The following is a 15114-nucleotide window of genomic DNA, read 5'->3' as shown; positions in this document are numbered from 1 at the left end:
GTAATCCCTGTTTTCAATGTAGTTCCTGTCTTGCCACTGGTGGTTTTCTTCTTGTAGCACTTTTCTAGTTCTGAGATTGCTACTACCCAAAGTATTCATTTCTTTCTTACTGGCATGTCCTCTGTCTTCACAGCCTGCTTCTGGATTGTAGGTTTTTTCCTTTCTCTCTGTTGAGATATTTATGGCATTTAATAGAGTCAAACAAGATGTGTTGCAGCCTGACATACTTATGTGGCTTCAGATGTGTAAAATGAGTAACTTCCTATCTTTGTCTGTCTAGCTCAAGAATGAACCGTGGATGAGGAATGCCTGTATTGATTCATTAATGTAATAACTGTTTACTGACTGCCTACTATGTACAACCAGAAACACAGTTCCTAACCTCATGAACTTACCATGTAACGTGGGAAGACAAGCACTAAGTTCTTATTTGTTTGTGATTGTGATAAGGCTCAGAAGATAAATACAGGTTTCTGTGAACCCATGTATGGGGGAAATATTTAAGTTCCATTTAATACTGAGATGGCTAAGTATCTCAGTATTTAAGCTGAGATCTGAAGGATAAGTAGAAGATTCCTCAGGCAGAGGGAAAAGCAAAGGCTGTGGGGCACGAAGAAATGTGGTCATTTTGAGGAACTTCAAGATCAGTGTGGCCATAGCAAAGAGCGCAAAAGTAAGAGTGAAACAGGGAGGAATGGAATTCAGCTCAAGGGCTGTGAAATCAGTTTCCAGTTGGAATCCTAACGTCATAGCTGTATCAATTAAGAATTTTTTTTTTTTTTTTTGTGGCATCCAAAGAACAGAAAGCCTACCTTACTGAGGTTCATATAAAAAGGGGAAATTGGCTGGGCGCGGTGGCTCATACCTGTAATCCCACTACTTTGGGAGGCCGAGGCGGGTGGATCACCTGAGATCAGGAGTTCGAGACCAGCCTGGCCAAAGTGGTGAAACCCTGTATCTACTAAAAATACAAAAATTAGCCCAGCGTGGTGGCAAGCACTTGTAATCCCAGCTACTCGGGAAGCTGAGGTAGGAGAATTGCTAGAACCTGGGAGGCAGAGGTTGCAGTAAGCTGAGATCGCGCCATTGCACTTAAGCCTGGGCAACAAGAGTGAAATTCCATCTCAAAAAAAAAAAAGAAAAAGGGGAAATTATCTCCACAAAACAAAAAGTATGACAATAAGCAATAAGCAGTCCAGGGTTGGTGCAGGGCTTGATGAGGTCATCACAGATCCAGGTTCTTTCTGTCTTCTGCTCTACAGTCGTGGCCTGTGGCTTTGTCATTCCCTCATGTGGAAATGGTGGCTGCAGCTGCAGGCACAATGGCGCATTGAGGAAGAAGGGAGAAGATGTGCAATGTCAGGTTAGTTTATCAGAAAAGTTCAAAGCTTCTCAGAAATCTTCTGTTGGAATTCTACCTGTGTGTCATAGGCCAGAACACAACCCAAATAACCAGGGAAAATGTGAAAGTGAGAACATAGATCTTGCAGCCCTAACAATGGAGACAGCAAGTGAGAGGGGATTGGGAATTTCCTCAACAGTGTTTGACATAACCACTTTCTAGTTTATAATCTTAGGCAAGTAACTCAACTTCCCAGTTCCTCTTCTGTAAAATGGAGATAACACCTGAAAAGGTTGTAACAGGATTCACTGAAATAGTTTCTATGCTCAGTCAGTAATCAGCATTCAATCAATATGAGCTCTTAACATGATGCTTGACAGTTACGCAACGAACAGTTCATGAAGAGCTTTGTAAGCCATATTGATAATTTTGTCTTTATCCTTAGCACAGTGAGAAGGTATTAAAGGATTTTATGCAGGGAAGTGACATGATCATATTTGTGTTTTCAAAAGAGCCCTCAGGCTGGGTGTGGTAACTTGCGCCTGTAATCCCAGCACTTTGGGAGGCCATGGCGGGCCGTGGGCGGATCGCTTGAGCCCAGGAGTTCCGGACCAGCATGGGCAACTTGGGGAAACCTGTCTCTAAAAAAAATACCAAAAAAATTTTAGCTGGGTGCGGTGGCACTCGCCTGTAGTCCCAGCTACTTGGGATGCTGAGGTGGGAGAATCACCTGAGCCTGGGAGAGGCTGTAGTCAGCTGTGATTGTACCATGCACTCCAGCTTAGGTGACACAGTGAGACCCTGTCTCAAAAAAAAAAAAAAAGGAGCCCTCAATTTATCCTCTGCCTCTGACAAATATATTCCATTTTGTTACATTGCAAAAATTTCAGCACATTGCTTTGCTTATGCATCTTTGCTCTGGAATGACTTTTAATTTTTATTTTGGCAGTCTTGGTTGTTTTGAGATGTGTGAAATTTGAATCTTATGCAGGTGTTTTAGTTCTTTTGATTTTGCTTTTTAAAAGGTTTTTTTTTTTTGTTTTGTTTTGTTTTTTTAGTGTGGGGCAATGTAAAGCCGGAATATCAGTGTACTTCTGTCATGATTTTCAAACCTATTTGGCTGATAGTACCCTTATAAGAATAGGTAAAAAAGATCCCAAAGATTTAACTTCACTTTCTTGAACTACTAGCCCTACTATTAAGAGCCACAGCAAGCTTACATGTTTAAAAAAAAAAAAAAAAAAAGAGCTGCAACATTCCTTTCGCACTCCCACTCGCCCCTGAGGTTCTTCCACTTCCTTCCTATGGCTTTTTTTAGAAGCGAGTGTGTTTTTCTCACGTCCGGCAACAAAGGATGTTTTGTGCTGCTACTGAGGTTTGTATGTGTGACTTACTTTAGAACTCTTTCTAGAAAATACGATTATTATTTGCATAGGTTTGGTAGAACTTTATATTGAGTGAAAGTCTGCGATGACTGTTTTTGTTTTTGTGTAGATTTGCCACTGCTTAACATCAAATCACTTTCCTCTGTGTGTTTTAAAATAACCCTAATAGGACCTGTCAAAAATCACCCAGAAGTCTCACAAATTCTTATCTTTAAAAAAAGTGTAAGTGATACCTTCAGTGTATCATATTTATTCTTATATACCTTTGCAAAGACTTCTTATCACTTCCTTAAATATGTCTGATAGTGCCATAATGAGAAGGGGACAGGGTGATTAACCATAAACTTTGGTTTTCACGGAGAAAATCTATCTGGAGCAGTCACAGTATCCTATGCTGGAGCTATTAGATGCCTTGGCATTAGATGTTTCCATCTATTTGTGATTCTCTGAGCAAGGAGACAAGGTGAGATAAACAGAATTCTCAGATGGCTGAGAATTATACCCTAAATCCTGGGAGAGAATTTACCTTTCCATTGTCAGATAATATGAATCATTTAAAACGTGCTGGAACAGCTTCGCCTTTTCTTGAGGAAAATGGGGTTTCTCTCTCAATACAGAGAAAGATAAATGTGCCTCAGAAGATTTTAGTGGTCGATCTCTGTCAGTGTACTACCAGCAAAAATCCCAGCAATCAATATTACAAAGAGGCAGCGCTCACTTGAGTACAGAAGTAACAACCTTAGCTGCTTCGTAAACAAGATGGCATTGGAAATTTCTGTTTTGAGTAAATGACAAGTCCCGCAGTCTAGATAGGAAGATTTCTCCTCCATGTGGATTTTGTGATTTGTCTTGTGTTGGATAAGGAAGGGGAGCTTGGATTCCAAGATCAATTTAATGTCTATATTCCTTGGTAATGTCTGTATTCCTTGGCATCGTCATGTTAGAGCAGCACATCTCAGATGGCTTTCAATAGTTATTTTAGCATTGATTTTCTTCTACTAGAGTAAATCAAAAGATGATTTAGGAAATCAAAGTCAGTTTTCCTTGGAGTTTTCTCAGAATAAAGGGAAGCTGTGGTGTTGAAGGGTTTTTTTTAGCTCTTAATTACATATGATGCAAAATCAATCTGTGTGAATCTCTTTCCTCTGTTGAGTATCTACTATATGCAGAGCCTTGGGTATTTCTGTGCAAGGGGGGATTATGCAAAAGAATTTTAAGGCATGCCACTTGACTTTGTGAAACCAAGTATTTGTTCAAAGAGACAAGATATGACAGTGGGAGGCTGTTTTGTGAGAACCCACACTTTCATGTCAGCACCCTGAGATGGGATCCCATTATGCCCTTTAACCGGGCAAGGGACTTCATACAGTTCATCATCAGGAAAATGGAGACAATTAAAATGCTTTCCTCATAGGTTGTTGTGTAAAAGGCAGCAAGATATGGCTGAGTAAGAACGTGACTGAAGCAAGACTGCTTATGCTTAAAACCTAGGTGAGCTGTTTACACCTGATATGACCTTGGACAAGTTTCATCTTACTTCTCTTGCCTCAGGTGCCTCATCTGAAGATAGCAGTGATGTTAGTGTCTGCCTCCTGCCTCATAAGCCTGTCATGTTGAGACCATCCTGGCCAACATGGGGAAACCCTGTCTCTACTAAACATACAAAAATTAGCCAGGCATGGTGACTTGCGCCTGTAGTCCCAGCTACTTGGGAGGCTGAGGCGGGAGAACTGTTTGAACCCGGGAGGCAGAAATTGCAGTGAGTGGAGATCACTCCACTGCACTCCAGCCTTGCAACAGAGCGAGACTCCAGGTTGAAAAAAAAAAAAGAGTTAGTCAAGGTAAAGCACTGAGAACGCCTTGCACAAAGCATCACATAATGGTTTGCTTTCATTATTGTGAGGATTAGATACAATGCATGTGAAATACTTGACACATATATAGAAGGTATTCACTGTTATATTATTTATATAGAGAACTCAGCAAAACATGTAGTACATTTTCAGAACTCAGTAATGTTGGTTGACTTCATTTTCTATTGCATATGTCTGTGTGTGCGTGTGGTGTGTATGTGTGTGTGTGTAGAGAGAGAGAGAAGCACATATTTCTCAACAGCATAACAAATGTAATTTTATGGGAAAAAGTATTTAGAACAAAATGGAAATTAGCCAGACCATACAACCAGGAGTGTCTTTGCTACTCCATCTGGTTTTTAAAGGGCTTGTATTGGCCGGACGTGGTGGCTCACGCCTGTAATCCCAGCACTTTGGGAGGCTGAGGCGGGCGGATCACAAGGTCAGGAGATCGAGACCATCCTGGCTAACACGGTGAAACCCTGTCTCTACTAAAAACACAAAAAAATTAGCTGGGCGTGGTGGTGGGCACCTGCAGTCCCAGCTACCCAGGAGGCTGAGGCAGGAGAATGGCGTGAACCTGCGAGGTGGAGGTTGCAGTGAGCTGAGATCGCACCACTGCACTCCAGCCTGGGTGACAGAGCGAGACTCTGTCTCAAAAACAACAACAACAACAAAAAAAAAGGTTTGTATTTGTGGGCCTCTTTTTCTATTGATGCTTCTCCAACTCCACTAGGATGGAACCTCTAACACCTCCTAAAATGTTTGGAAAATTAAAAGGGAGAATCACTGCTTATTGTTCCTACTACCATAGAAGGTTAAAACATACCTGCCTTTTGGGCTTAGCTAGAACTCTAATTTAATAATACTACTTACTACTAATAACGATACAGGCAGTTTCCAGAGTTTCCAATTTACACATATAATGTATGTCTTCCAAAATTCAGTTATAAAGCGAGAATTTGAATCTCACAGAACACATTCCCATAAAAAATGTTATAAGAGATAATTAAAACTCAGGCCTATCTATCTAATTATGCCAATACCTTAGAGAAAAAAAATGGTACTGTAGATTACCAATCATGTGTGATTCATATTACGTGCTCTGAATTCTAGCTACAGATATCTGAAACACATCTACCTCCATGAAAATCCTGGGGATGGGAGGCCTCCCGCCTGTACTCTACCATCTTTAGTAAAAGAGAGACAACATTTTGTGGGACATGATTTTCACTGGGTGACTTCAGCCTCATTTTTTTTGCAACATCAATGGCAGAAGAGAATGAGGGATGGCGGAGTGGAAACAATCATTAGGTGTTAGGTGTGTGTAATTGTAAAGACTGCTTTATTGCTAGTGATATAAAATTGCTAAAAACTTTGGCATTTGTTTTATTGCTCCCTCTTCTCCCTCACCTCTCACCATCACTCCACAAATCAACCAAAGCCAATGTCCTAGGGGATACTTTCAGTTTCAATTGTAGTTCTTCCTGCAGGTCCTCCAAGTATGATATTAAGAAACTTTCAAGATGGAGAAATCCCCTCTTACAAATATTAAGAAAAGAGTTTGTAATGTCGTTATCACCAAATAAGTTACTATTAATCCTGAATCAAGACATATTTAATTGTTTTGCCAGTCCAAAACGTCTCCCTATTTAGTCTGTATGCAAGGACAGCCTGGCAGAGAAATTGAACACTTGTCATTTTAAAATGTGTCTATCACTTAATCCTTTACACAGAAGAGAAGGTGATAGTAGCTTCCTTCATGCTCCAAAGCTGATGGTGTGACATCAATATATTCATTCATTCAACATTTACTGAGCTTTCACTATGGGTCAAGCACTACTCTTCTAACTGCTAGATATAAAGGGATAAGGAGATATTTATTAAATGATCCAAAATTACAGCTCGATAGGAGGAATAAATTCTAGTGTTCTTTAGCACGGTAGGATGACTATAGCAAACAATAATATATTGTTTCAACTAGCTAGAAGATGGATAGTGTATGTTCCCAACACAAATAAATGATAAATGTTTGAAATGGTGGATGTATTAATTACCTTGATCAGAGCACTATCATTAGATGTATTGAAACATCACTGTGTAACTCATGAACATGTACAATTTTTTGTCAATTTAAAAAATACAGTTTTAAGAATTAAAAAAATGAAATTTTAAACATTTTTTTAAATTAAAAAAAAATAAAGAAAAGCAGATAATTTGTCTGCCAAGCCTAGATGGATGTCAACATATAAACAGGTAACACTATAGTGTGCCAAAGGGCGATAAGTACCATGGAGGGAATTAATTTCATGCAGAGTGGGCCTGCAGGAAGTAAGGGAGTGAGCCATGAAACCATCTGGATAATGAGTTCTCAGGTAGAGGGAATAGCAAGTGCAAAGCCTCTGAGCTGAAGCATCTTTGTCAAATTGCAAGGAGGCTCTAGCAGGACCAGAGTAAACTAGGTGGGAGTGGTGGGAGATGAGTTCTGAGAGGTAACAGGAACACCTTGTAGGACTGTGTAGACCAATAAGAAGATCTGCTTTTATTCTAAGTAAGACAGGCAGCAGTGTAAGAAGATCTAACTTATTTTTATAAGCTTACACTGGGTCTTGTATGGAGATAAGTTCCAAGTTTATTGTATAGTTGCACAAGTTGGAAGTGATGTTTGCTTGGAGCTAGTTACTAGCTACTAGCAAGCTAGTAGCAGTAAAAGTGGGGAAAAGTGTGGATTTTAGATATATTTTAAAGACAGAGCCAAGAGTAGTGCCAATGCATTGGATGTAGGGTGTCAAAGAAAGAACAGAACCAAGGATCACTCAAAATGTGTGATTTGTGCAGCTAGAACTGCCATTTATTGAGCTGGGGGGATATTGAGCTGTTGGAGTGTCATGTTTGGTGACTGGGGAAAGAAGAGACGAGAGAATTAGAAGTTTCATTTTGGACATGTTAGTTTGATATGCCTATTAGACGTCCAAGCAGAGAGGCCAAGTAGGGAAATAAGTGAGCTGGCATTCATGGGCAAGGGCTGGCTTAAAAGTGTACATTTGTGTATTTAAGGCTAGAAGGCTAAATGTAAACACCTGGAGCTAAAGAAAGGAAGAGGTGTTTGGACAGAGTGCTAACACTCTCCAATATTTAGAGGTCAGAAAGACGAAGTGGAAGCAGAAAGGAGACAGAAGAGAACTGAGGGAGAGAACATAAGAGAAAATGGTGCCCCAAAAGGCTAGTGAAGAAAGAACTTAAGAAGGAGGAAGAGTTTGTCAGATGAAGAGTTTATTGTCAAATACTGCCAATAAATTAGTTAAGCTGAAGACTGTAATTGATCACTGAGTCAGGTAAAAGTCATTGGTGACTTTCAATCAGTGGTGTCCTGGTAAATTGGCTCTCTGAAAAGCAGTGACAACAGCAAAATCCTGATTTGTAGTGTTTACAAAATTTCCCTGTGGAAATATTCCCATCATAGTCAATTTCCAGCTACAAACAGTTTAACAATCAGCTCGCAAAGTTCTTGAATATTTAACAGTCAACTTCTGCTAGTTGCAGCACATGCTAGCTTCTGCTAGTTGGAGCCATTTTGTAGGAGTGGTGGGGATTGGAGTAGATTCGTAAGAAATGAAATGAGAAGAATTGGAGACAGTGAGTACAGACATTTTTAAGGAGTTCTAGTATAAAGAAATGAGGTGGGAACTGAACTATGACATGTAGTCAAGAACTGTTTTGTATTTTCAAAATAGAAAATACAGTGGCATGTTTGTATGCAGATGAGAATGATCCAATTAGAGGGGGAAATCAATGAAAAAGGAGAAAGCAGGGAGAATTGCTGGGATGAAGTCCCTGGGTGGGAAAGAAGAGGGGGTTCTAATGCATAGGGAGAGGGTGGTTTAATCTCCAATAAGAGCATAGTAATAGCAGAGAATAAAGTAGCCCTGTCCAATTAAATGTAATGTGAGCCACATAGACAATTTAAATTTTCTAGTAGCCACATTAAAAAGTAAAACAGGCCGGACGTGGTGGCTCACACCTGTAATCTCAGCACTTTGGGAGGCCAAGGTGGATGGATCACTTGAGGTCAGGAGTTGGAGACTAGTCTGGTCAACATGATGAAACCCTGCCTCTACTAAAAATACAAAATTAGCCAGGCATGGTGGTGGGTGCCTGTAGTCCCAGCTACTCGGGAGGCTGAGGCAAGAGAATCACTTGAACGTAGGAGGCGGAGGTTGCAGTGAGCCAAGATCGTCACTGCACTCTGTTGCCTGGGCAACAGAGCAAGACTCTGTCTCAAAAAAAAAAAAAAAAAAAGTAAAAGAAGTGAAATTAATTTTAATGATTTTATTTAACCTAATATGTACAAATTACTATTAAAATATGTAGTGAATATAAAACCACTAATAGGAAAATTTAATTTTCAAAATCCAGTACATTTTACACTAACAGCACATTTCAATTTGAACTAGCCAGTTTTCAAGTATTCAATAGAAGTGACTACCATATTGGTGAAAGTGGGTATAAATATCAGTTAAGTGGTCAGATGTGTTGGTGGAAGGTTGTTGGTGGGCTGATTGCTTCTATTTTCTCAGTGAAATAGGAATCAAAGTTCATCCAGCAACTGGGAGTAAGATTTGGGACGAAGGTGCTAGAGGTTTAGAAGAGAGAGGAAAAGCTGTGAAATAGTCATGCAGGAGAATGAAAGAGTTAATGGAACGAGAAGAATGTGCTAGAATGGGTGTAGCACCAATGGCCCATTTGAGGTTAGTGGTTCAGAATTTCCAATGAGACTAACCATGCTGGCTGTGTTTTTCTTCACCATCTTCTGCCTAGCAGGGGCAGGGGCAGTGGCAGTGGGCATCTGCAAAATGGGCAAAGTTGTATTTAAACAGGGTAAAATTGATTGGAAAGCAGATGCTAATCTATCACTCTAGTAAAAAATGCTAAATTTTTCCCATAGGAAGCTTGACCTTTTTCTTTCTGATCTAGGCTTTACGCTTGTGGGTTGGGGTGGGGATATGAGATGTTAAGCAAGAGTGTATGGGAACTTGAAAGCATAGTGACATTTTTTCGGCTACTGAACTCCTATCTCAGAATTCTTAGCAAATTCTCCAAACTCTTTCTCTAGGGCCACTTAATTGAGCTGTCTGTGCCCTCTTTCTCTTTCCTTAGAGGTGATCAAACTATTTCTGAAGGCTTATTTATTTATTTATTTATTTATTTTTTGCATGGTCTGAATCTGATATGTACTTGTCAAGACTAAATCTGTGTGTTGAGCACTGACTCCATATTTGAGGCTGGAAAGATGTTAATGAAGGCTGTCTGTTCTCTGCTTGTAACCTGAAGCTGCCAGTCAACAGAATGAATCAGAGAGTTTCCAGCAACACACTAAGGTCCTTATGTAAGGAGGATCACACACAATTTTTGTCTTTGCAGAATTCCTCTCTGTATAATTATTCTTTTGATCATGCCACACATGAAAAGAAAGGCAACTGGGGTATGAATTATGTCCTTGTTTCACTTGGCATTAACAATAGAGACAGGGTGAGGAGACTGTGAGAACTGCTGGTCTGAGGGAGGTGGTTCTCCATTCATAATTGACAAATGCTGTGCGTGTCCACAACGGTGTCCTCAGAGCCGACCTCAAACTGTATATATTACATTGACCAGTCAACATGGGTAACTACAATTCTGGGTATGATACTGCAGTAAGTGCAGCCTGAACTGTCTCTACTGTACATGTGGGAACAGTTCATTGTTTTTCACCAAATAATTCAGACACATTTGACTCCATTCATACTTTCACTGAAACAATGCAGGAATTTTTTCACTGGTTTTATACTAAAGAGATTGAGCACTTAATCTGTACTGTACCTAAAATGGCTTTAAGAATGATCAGTTTACAAAGAGAGTTTATGGCTATGTTCAGGAGGTAGACCACATGCCATCTCTTCTCTGATGCCCTCCTTCACACCCCAGGCAGAAGCAATCACTGTGCTTGACTGATGCCTTGTGCTTCCATAGCATTTTGTACATAGTTCAACCATGTCCCTGAACATGAAATCCCTTTCAGAACTTCATGCATTTGCATATGATGTTCTTTTGCCTTTTCTACTTATAAACACCTCCTTATACTTCAGAATCCAAAAAATACCAGTTGAAGGGATGAATGAGATGCTCTGTAGAGGGAATGACTTTCCCTGAGTTAATCACTCTTCGTTATGAGTCCCTACACCTTTCTTATGAGTCCCTACGCTTCAATTTTGCCACTTATCCAGTTCTTAGGATGTATTTACCTGTTGGTCTCTTTCAAAAGTCTGTAACTCTTTCCAGCATAGGGACCATGTTTCATGTTGTTTTGTGTCCCCAGTGCCTAGCATAGTACGTGGCACATGATAAGCCTCCACATTTTTGTTGAATGTGAAATATAAAGAATTAAGCGGCTGGGCGCAGTGGCTCACACCTGTAATCCCAGCACTTTGGGAGGCCGAGGCAGGCAGATCACGAGGTCAGGAGTTCGAAATCAGGTTGACCAACATGGTGAAACCCCATCTCTACCAAAAAAAAATATAAAAATTAGCCAGGTGTGGTGGCACACACCTGTAATCCCAGCTACTCAGGAGGCTGAGGCAGGAGAATCGCTTGAACCCTGGAGACAGAGGTTGCAGTAAGCCAAGATCGCACCACTGCACTTCAGTCTGGGCAACAGAGTGAGACTCTGTCTCAAAAAAAAAAAAAAAAAAAAAAAAAATTAAGCATGGGTGTGATTCAGGTGAACATACAAATAGCTTGAGTTAGGGCACAATTTTATAGCCATACAAACTCATATTGAAGTAAGTCAGCCAACTTGGTGCATTTCAGATGAAACCTCAACGTGAAGATATATCAGTTTTAGCCCAAAGCAGAAGTTTATATAAAGGATGTAAGCTTTTGCCCTATATACTCAGGAATTAAACTAAAAAGAAATCTACAAATTCACTTATAGATATTTTCAATTTGAGGCCTATAGATATGTAAGAAAGGTTTCTTTAAGGTTTAATGACCAAGTTCCATGTGAGCTCTTACTTGGGAAACAAAATTCTCACATGGCATTAATATACTATGAATTGTGATTTATCAAAATATTCTCATATCCTATCTAGGGTGAAATTTAATATTGCCAATAAACTTTCCACTCAAATAAAATGGTAAAAGTGTGCATGCTATGCATGTTTTGTTTTGGAAACTTGCTATTCCTGAAGGCTCCCTGAATTAATTTTTGCAAATTATTTGGAAAATTCAAGGAAAAACCGTCTTTTGAGAGATACCCTGAATATTTTGAATGTCAAAGGAGTATTGAATTTCTTGTTGATATCAGTTGCATTGGCTTTTTTGGTTTTGCTTGTATTTATTCATTGTTTCTACAGTTCAGTATGGATGTATAATCTCACATCTAACATCTGACATTTTAAGAGACAGCATGTTCCTTTTGTTTCAGGTGGATAAAATAGATCCTTTTTTTAAAGTATTTTGTGCATGTCTTATGACTGTGTCTTTCGTCAACATGTTATAACTGTGTCTTTCCAAATAATACACATTTCATGTTGGATGGATGGCTGTGTGGGTGATTGGATGGATGGATGGATGGACAGATGGATGGATAGATGGATGAATGGGTGGATGGTTGAATAGTGTGTGATTGCTCTGAGAGTCCAGGTGTTGGGTTCAAGTCACAGCTTTGTTAACTCACTTCCCTGGCCTATAGCAAACTAATGATACAAACCTCTGTTTCTTCAATGTAATCACAGTTCTATAGAGTCATAGGGGTGAAATGAAATAATGCATGTAAAGAACTTTGTGTTATAATTGGCACATAGTGCTCAGAAATGTTAGCTATTATTACTAACAATAAAACAATAATCGATAGATATATGGCTATAACCATATAAACCATTTTTAAGGATGAATAATTACAACATGTAGATATCATGAATGCATTGATTGTAATACACTTCAGAATACCAGTAATTTTCTAATCATTAGAGTTTAAACTCTTCTATCCATATTAATATGAAAAGTGTGACAACCACAGGATTCCTTATCTACTTACAGATTGCAAGCATAGCTTACATATGAAAACGTTCTTACACGTCATAATAGGGCAGTCAGTTGTATTATGCGCCTTGTCTTATTAAGGTACTATTGTTTTGTGCAGTTAAATGTTTGTAGTTTCTTGATAAGTTCCTTTAAGGCAGATGTCTTTCCCTCCAAGGAGACACTGAGGCTCTCAAAAGGGATAATAATATTTCAAAACATCTGGAACAGGGTTTGAGACCATTAGGCCGCACAGCCCCAAGTTTTTATTAATTTATTCTCCAGACTTCACTAGAGTAAAAAGCAGCACGATTTTTAGGCGAAGGAATAAACCACTTGAGGTTCGCCTCTGAATCAGTTTCACAAAGGAAAGTCCATGAGTGCAGAGGAAGGCCAGGGGACCTGCGTACCTGTGTCGTGGTTAAAGAAGAATGACTGGGCCCGGTGCGGTGGCTTACACCTGTAATCCCAGCACTTTGGGAGGCCGAGGCAGGCGGATCACAAGGTTAGGAGCTCGAGACCATCCTGGCTAACACAGTGAAACCCCGTCCCTACTAAAAATACAAAAAGCCGGGTGCGGCGGTGGACGCCTGTAGTCCCAGCTACTCGGGAGGCTGAGGCAGGAGAATGGCGTGAACCCGGGAGGCGGAGCTTGCAGTGAGGCGAGATCGCGCCACTGCACTCCGGCCTGGGTGACAGAGTGAGACTCTGTCTCAAAAAAAAAAAAAAAAAGGAAAAGAAGGATGACTGTTCGGAAGGCACTTCCAGCTTTTCTCATAGTTTTAACATGTGGGTCTTCCTTCTTGGAGGTGTGGGATAAACAGTCTAAGCCTGATGAGAAAAGGCTGTGGATTTCTCAGGTGATGGCTCTAGCGAGGTCTGAGCCGCGCGGCTGGGGTCCGGCTCCGCGCGAGCCTGGACACGCGCAGACTGTTTTGAACTTGACCAACGCCTCCTGTTAGCTTTCCACCCGATTTCTGTTTGTGCAGAGCTGGACTCCTCTAGCAGGAAGTGCCTGCCGCTTAAGGAGTGCAGGCAATTCCCGACAGCCAACCCCGCCTCCCCCGCCTCCTTGCTCTGCTTCCTTCTCATTGGTCTGGAGGCCGGCCGGGCCTTATCCTCGCATTTTTAAAATGTCTTCTTTTGTCAGCTTGAGGTTTTCCAGAATTTAAAAGCGGAAAGGAAGAGAGAAGAACAAGGAAGCTATTAAAGACACATTAAATAAACTCTACTGGGAACAAGTGTGTGTGTGTAAGAGAGAATGTAACTTTTGCAAGGGAAGTTGGTAGATTGCTTATTATTTTAACAAAGAGCGTGTGTGTGTGTGTGTGTGTGTGTGTGTGTGTGTGTGTGTGTCCCTGAACTGGAGAAGCAGATGTTTAAAGGAGACAGCAGGAAGCAGTTCTGACAAATGAAAGGATTTTTGATTGAATTCATGAGCTAAAGTTTCCTGCCAGTAATGCATTCAACCCTAGGCTACATAAAAGAAAAACCCATATAATTGAAGTTTAATTGCTTAACTTTTAAACATGCAACCAGAACAGGCAAGTATAGCTTTCACAGGTAGACCTAAGTGATACTGTAAGCTGATTTGGGGTTATTTATTGGTACTTCATAAAATTATGATACTTTCCCCTTTATCCTGCTCCTCCTTTTTCAGTGCTTGAGTGCCAGAGTCTATCCCTTATTGTCTGTGTAAGTTAAAATCCTTGCTGCACACTTTTTTTTCTCTCTTTAAGCTGTTTCGTGAGCAGGTGCAGATGGCTTTCATGAACTGAGCCAATTGAAATGCTCTGTTTCAGCCCACAGAAACTAAAGTTTTTAAAAATGAAACAACTGTTTTGTGCTGCACCTATAATTCAACTGCAAAATGTTTTCCCCCTTTTATGATGAAATCTGCCATCTCTGTTTCTCTTAGTGAATTTGGTTTGTTTACAGCCTTAAGGAAATCTTGTCACTAAAATCCACCCTCACCACTCCTCCAGTATTTTTCAGTCTGATGATTTCACAACCAGAGCCATTGCAAAATAAGGGTACATGGGCATTGAAAAAAAATCCCTGGTGATTTTTATGAAGTTTTTTTTCCTGTCTTGTTTCTTCATTGTATAATCAAGTAAACAGTTTCAGGAATACTCAACATTGAGATTGTTGTACCTTTTCATAAATATAATATGAAATAAATCACTTTCTTCATCAAGGGTTTTAATTTTAAACCAAGCAACAGAAAGAGGGGTGTCCACTTGGTTTGGTTGCTTGCATTGTTGAGTCCCCTTGAGAAACAAAGTAAAAAAGTGAATTAACTTCCTTGGACCATAGAAAGCGCTAATGGCCATGGTTGTGATGAACCTTAGCTTTCTGCTCTAATCACACCTGCATGGGCTCTCATGCAAAGAAATAAGACAAGTGACCATAACCCAAAGCCGTAATTTTGCTAATTTGCTGAACCCTGAACTGAATAAAACCCAAATATTAATGT

General features: G+C 40.1%; 1 protein-coding gene across 4 annotated transcripts in view; it reads left to right on the top strand.

Moving 5' to 3' along the window:
- The window catches only part of MAML2 (mastermind like transcriptional coactivator 2), a 368014-nt gene that overhangs the window by 87556 nt on the left and 265344 nt on the right, over positions 1 to 15114 (top strand). The window lies entirely within an intron of this gene.

The sequence above is a fragment of the Chlorocebus sabaeus genome, chromosome 1, assembly GCF_047675955.1.
Source record: "Chlorocebus sabaeus isolate Y175 chromosome 1, mChlSab1.0.hap1, whole genome shotgun sequence".
In the NCBI taxonomy this organism is placed as follows: Eukaryota; Metazoa; Chordata; class Mammalia; order Primates; family Cercopithecidae; genus Chlorocebus; species Chlorocebus sabaeus.
This window is presented reverse-complemented; position numbering and strand designations above follow the sequence as displayed.